Source organism: Polypterus senegalus, chromosome 4 (genome assembly GCF_016835505.1).
Source record: "Polypterus senegalus isolate Bchr_013 chromosome 4, ASM1683550v1, whole genome shotgun sequence".
Lineage (NCBI taxonomy): Eukaryota > Metazoa > Chordata > Cladistia > Polypteriformes > Polypteridae > Polypterus > Polypterus senegalus.
The window spans coordinates 115,647,970-115,654,480 of NC_053157.1; positions in this window are offsets into that span (position 1 = coordinate 115,647,970).

Consider the following 6,511-nt stretch of genomic DNA (forward strand, 5'->3'; position numbering starts at 1 on the left):
TACTGTTTCTGTGTGGTTTCTCTTTCTTTTTTAGATTTGCATCCACGACATGGGCTTTATCAAACATAACAAAATGAACTGCACAGTGTTTACAATATTTAAGGCACTTGATTGTAATCAAGTGTAACAATATCATGGTGCACGAAATGGCCAAACTATTCCAACTACCGTGGCTGCTTCAATATTGTTAGAAGACATTGCAAATGGAAGAATTAGAAGACAGTGCATATTTATTATCATATTGACTTTCTTGTCCCATGATGATGACTGGCTTCCAAGTAGAGCTCTATAGAATCAGTTTTATTTTTTGGCAAATTTTGTTTTATTTTTTCTGATTTTTCGTATTTCGACGTTTTATTTTTCCTTGATTCGGATTTTTGGGTTTTTATCATTTTTTTTTTTGTTGTAAGAAAGCAGCAACAGCTACAACAAAACAAAACACTAGTGAAATGGCACTTTACATTCCTTTTAATGAAACAGCACACTAGCAAAACTGTACCTTAGTGTTTGGTTAATCGGATATACAATTTTAAAGTTTTTTTTTTTCTTTGGAATCGTTTCAATTTCATTATTTGCATTTTTACTTTCAAGTTTCATTAAAAACAATATTTTTTGGAGACACATTGTGACAACGCAACGTATAACTGCCTGTGAGTGACTATTGTTTCTGTTTCTTTAAAAAATAATCCGACTTTTTTAATGTTTGTCCCTGTGATTTACTGATTGTCATAGATAAAGCTACTCTCACAGTAAACTGTAAACATCTTAATACAAATGGCATATTGCGATCTCTTTTGATGTGTAATGTTATTCCCGGAATATATACATTACTTTTCTTTTTGCCTGTTAAAATTTGCATCGCTTCTCCATGATCATCAATATACACCTGACTGAATTGTGTATTCTTTGAAACTTCTTGTTGCTTTAACTGTTCTGGGACCACAGATTCTCATAGCGTATGGTCCATTATTGTGTAAATCCACGTTTTGTCCTTTGAATGATGGGACGGTGAAAAGACTTTGTTTTCTACTCTTTGCCTTTTATTTCTGACCTCGATTTGTCCTGCTATTTTTTCAATTACACCTGGTTCTGATGATTAATCACCTTTTGTTTGCGGTAATGCAATCTTTTTTATCTTTTCTTTGATACTGTAGAGACTGACATGATAAAGTGTCACAAACACAACTTTCTAGCACCCTCTCCAACCCCTTCTCCCCTGGGACTCGTCCGCCCCCCTTACCTATCAATCTTCCGTGCTGTACTCCACCCTCCCTCAATTGGACCGAACAGTCACTTAAAACCAAAAAGGCCTCAACCTGGCTGGGACGCTACAATACTTTTGAATTTTACTGCTTTCATATTCTGTACCTTTCTCTGCATGTGTATCGCAACATCGTTTGAGCCTTTCCAATTCCACTGATTTCATAATCTCTTATATGTCTTTTTTCTCTCCAATGCTTTTAGGTCTCTATTCTACGTATTGTCCTTATACACATTATATGTGCGGAGAGCACAGGATGTGTGTGTGCTACGTGCTTTTACATGTCTGAGTGTTTTTTGATGGGTGTGCTTATATGATAATCTTTTGTAAGTAGGGCGTGTCTTGCAAGAATCTCATGTTCCACGATTGACCCTGGGACAATCTCTTGGCAACAAGTCTCATGTTTACAGTCCCTGCGAGACAAAAGAGACTTGCCACAGAGCGTCTTGTGGGGACTGTAAACATGAGACTTGGTGCCAAGAGATTGTCCCAGGGTCTTTTAAATTTCTTCCAAGAACTTCAAGGCGACGATACGTGATCTTCTCAGCTTTTGCTTTCCAGGATTTTTTTTTTTTTTTTATAATAGAGAGACATAATGGCTAGAAGTTCAGGGCATAAACTAACTAATAAATAAAAGTTCAAGGCATAACTGAAAAAAATACAGTATATAAATATAAGTAAAACCAGAAATGTAATTTGTACATTTAAACATCTGAATTCAGCAAACTAACAGTCATTATATTTTAATGCCCTTAATTAGAAAAATTTGTTTTAATTTAGAGCTTTGATAATTTTGATTATTTCAATTTTTGACACACATCCCCATTGAAGTACATGATTGTGAGGCGTTTGGTGTTGAGCTCAGTGAGCAACTGTCTCTCGTCTGGGAGTAGAGTCTTATATTTACTAAAGCTCCTCTTGCAGCTGACATGGAAGTATATGTAGGGCAATGCTATCTTGCACCCTTCCAGTAACCAGCCAGCTCCACAGAAGAAGAGAGACCCTATTTTGAAGCACAGAGTAAATACACTGTCCATTCTTCACTTAGATCTGCTGATGGGTTCATTAGAAGTTTCAGTTTTGTGTATCCTTCAATGTGTTTTTCCATAGTATAGGCCTGACTGGGATCTGATCAGCTTATACAGGTACCGGTCATAAAATTAGAATATCATGAAAAAGTTGATTTATTTCAGTAATTCCAATTAAAAAGTGAAACATGTATATTAGATTCATTCATTACACACAGACTGATGTATTTCAAATGTTTATTTCTTTTAATTTTGATGATTATAACTGAAAACTAATGAAAGTCCCAAATTCAGTATCTCGGAAAATTAGAATATCAATTAAGACCAAATCAAAAAAAGGATTTTTAGAAGTGTTGGCCAACTGAAAGGCATGAACATGATAAGTATGAGCATGTATAGCACTCAATATTTAATTGGGGCTCCTTTGGCCTGGATTACTGCAGCAATGCAGCGTAGCATGGAGTCAATCAGTCTGTGGCACTGCTCAGGTGTTATGAGAGCCCATGTTGCTTTGATAGTGGCCTTCAGCTCTTCTGAATTGTTGGATCTGGCGTATTGCATCTTCCTCTTCACAATAACCCATAGATTTTCTATGGGGTTAAGGTCAGGTGAGTTTGCTGTCCAATCAAGAACAGGGATACCATGGTTCTTAAACCAGGTACTGGTAGTTTTGGCACTTTGTGCAGGTGCCAGGTCCTGTTGGAAAATGAAATCTGCATCTCCATAAAGTTCGTCAGCAGCAGGAAGCATGAAGTGCTCTAAAACTTCCTGGTAGACCGCTGCGTTGACCTTGGACCTCAGAAAACACAATGGACCAACACCAGCAGATGACATGGCACTCTAAACCATCACTGACTGTGGAAACTTTACACTGGACCTCAAGCAACGTGGATTCTGTGCCTCTCCTCTCTTCCTCCAGACTCTGGGACCTTGATTTCCAAAGGAAATGCAAAATTTACTTTCATCAGAGAACATAACTTTGGACCACTCAGCAGCAGTTTTGTCTTCGGCCCAGGCAAGACGCTTCTGACGCTGTCTCTTGTTCAAGAGTGGCTTGACGAAGGAATGCGACAGTTGAAACCCATGTCTTGCATACATCTGTGCGTGGTGGTTCTTGAAGCACTGACTCCAGCTGCAGTTCACTCTTTGTGAATCTCCCCCACAGTTTTGAATGGGTTTTGTTTCACAATCCTCTCCAGGGTGTGGTTATCCCTATTGCTTGTACACTTTTTTCTACCACATCTTGTCCTTCCCTTCGCCTTTCTATTAATGTGCTTGGACACAGAGCTCTGTGAACAGTCAGCCTCTTTAGCAATGACCTTTTGTGTCTTGCCATCCTTGTGCAAGGTGTCAATGGTCGTCTTTTGGACAACTGTCAAGTCAGCAGTCTTCCCCATGATTGTGTAGCCTACACAACTAGACTGAGAGACCATTTAAAGGCTTTTGCAGGAGTATGGAGTTAATTAGCTGATTAGAGTGAAGCACCAAGTGTCTTCAATATTGAACCTTTTCACAATATTCTAATTTTCCGAGATACTGAATTTGGGACTTTCATTAGTTGTCAGTTATAATCATCACAATTAAAAGAAATGAACATTTGAAATACATCAGTCTGTGTGTAATGAATGAATCTAATATACAAGTTTCACTTTTTGAATGGAATTACTGAAATAAATCAACTTTGTCACGATATTCTAATTTTATGACCGGCACCTGTATACCTCCTTTGCAGGATGGACATCCCAGTGTTTTGAAAACTTAGCAAAGGCCAGTTGGAATGCATCATGCAGGTGGTCAAGCACTTCTCTCCTCTGTTGCATGCCAATCTGATTCAACAGCTCATCAGTTTTGGCACCAAAGCTATTGGTTTTTACAGTTCCACTCATCAGGTAGGAGCCAAGATCCTCCACGAAGTTGTATGCAGAGACAGTAGGACAGTGAGTGCTCTCCAGAATTGTAAGAGCTGTGACTAGTTTGATGCATCCTTCTGAGATGAAGGTTAACTTCACTTTTAGGGTCTCCACTTTTTCCTCAGTTTCAATTAACTCCAGGTTATTTGTTACAGCCTGAGCTGATGTGTTATCAGCCAGAAAGAACTGGTAAAAATGTTAAGCGTGGTACCGTACTGATTAGAACCAGCTATTCCACCTGGTGTTTCCTGCCTCAGGGGGGCCTTGGTCAGCGCAATCTCTTTCAATGGCAAAAAGGTTATCCATCCCCTTTTCCCGACAGGCTTCTTGAAGAAGGCAGACTCTACTCATATCACTAGTGATGCAGCCTCACTGAAGTATTTATAGTGCTTCTAGATCTCTCCCACCAAACTGACAACATAACACAAGCAGGTTAAAAGCACACTGCACAACTTTGATATCTGACTACTTTATTTTGGCCACTATGTGACTTTCTGAAATTGAACTTTTGAGTGCTTCCGCCACGCAGTACCACTCCATCAATTTCTTTTTATTGCTTATAATACTGCTAAAGCCACTAAATGGTATGGTTTCTTTGCATCCACATTTGCATGTTCATATAGGCAAAAGTGGGGCTGTAGGCTCATACATGTGCGTTAAAATGTACATTGATTGGGATTTATAAAGGGGAAAGTGCATAGAACTTTGCTTACACACAGTTTTATGAATCTGAATTTTTTTGTGTGTGCACACATTTCTAGTTTTATCCATACGCCACATTTTAGTGTGAACTCTACGCAATACGTTACACATGAGGCCCCAGGAGACTAGGCTCAAAATTCTTCACATTTACTGCCTGTAAGGGGTTTATGTACATTCCTCACATTTATGTGAGTTTTTTAATGGATACTCTGATTTTTCTTACATATTCTAAACATATCCAGGATAGATTAACTGATCATTCTCCATGGTAGCAATGTGCCATGTCATGAGCTAGTATAATATCTATGGGTGGTTCCTACCTTGTATTCAATATTCCAGAAGAGGCCCCTGCCCATTTACCATACAGTTAGATGTCACAGGTTTTGATAACTGGATGAATGGATAGGGACTGTATGGAATGAGCTCTGGTTCCAAGTCAAAATTCACAGAAATAAGAAGTGGTAACATGGATTGACAGATTTCACTTTACCACACTGGAAATTTATCTAGTGCTTTTCTGTTGTGGTATAGCAGGTCAACAGCTCAAAAAGAGTGATCGTTTTAATTAATAAATAAATAATGAATGTGCACACGCTGTGGAGAGGGAGCAGGTGCAGGTGCACCCCATATCCGGGTTGGTATGAGGCAGTCAGCTGTCTGTGTGTTGCCTTGCTGGTACGTGCAGGCAGTCCAACTGCCTTATTATATCAGCCTGGGGTGGCAATCAGGCGATCGCACCTGCAACAGATCTCCAGCCTATAAAGGAGCGTACAAAAGAGAGACAAGGGGAAAAAAAAAGGAGAAACGGAACAAAAGACAGCAGGGGTTGAAGGACAGAGAGAAAGGCAGGAGCTGTAGCGAACCAATACTTAGAGTGGAAGCAGGCGGATGGGAATGGTGTCCCATGAAGTAGCGCATGGCCAGTGCTCAGGAGGGGGCACGACGAGCACTCCTGCTGAGCAGGGTGGAGCCAGTGACTGGAAGCAGTAGGAGGATGGCACGCTTTCGCCCGGTGGAACCTGGATTGGCAAGGATGGGTGTGGGAGCAAAGTCTGGTGGCTCCCTGTGGATCAGGCAGAGGGGACACGGGCCAGTTCTGAAGGATGTCTGTGCCCCTGTTGATGGACATCTCTCCATGCTGCAATTTTCGAGTAGGGTAAACTGGAGAGGTGTCTGTTTTGAAAGGGAAGCACCGGGGATGAGAATTTTAAAGATTCCCATCTGAATTTTAACATTGTTTTAACGGAGTACTTATTTAATGGATTTTAACTTCCATCGTACATTCATTTTATGGATTACTTATTTATTTTTTTGAGCACTGCCCTTTGGACACTATCTGGATTTGTTTTTTTTTTTTATAATAAAGGCACAGAGCACTTTGCACATTTCCCTGGCTTCGTGTGAGTTTTGTCCTCATCTGCCATGCTCATCTGGTTACATAATCGATGGTGTCGGATTCAAGAGGATCCCATTATGCAAGAGAGAGCAAGAAGCCGACCCGCACTGTCACACCTGTGTATTCCAAGCACAGTATTTAAATTATTGTAATGGAAAGACCAAACTAGGTTTATCTGGTTATAATTTATGTTTATTTTGAACCATAAACACAG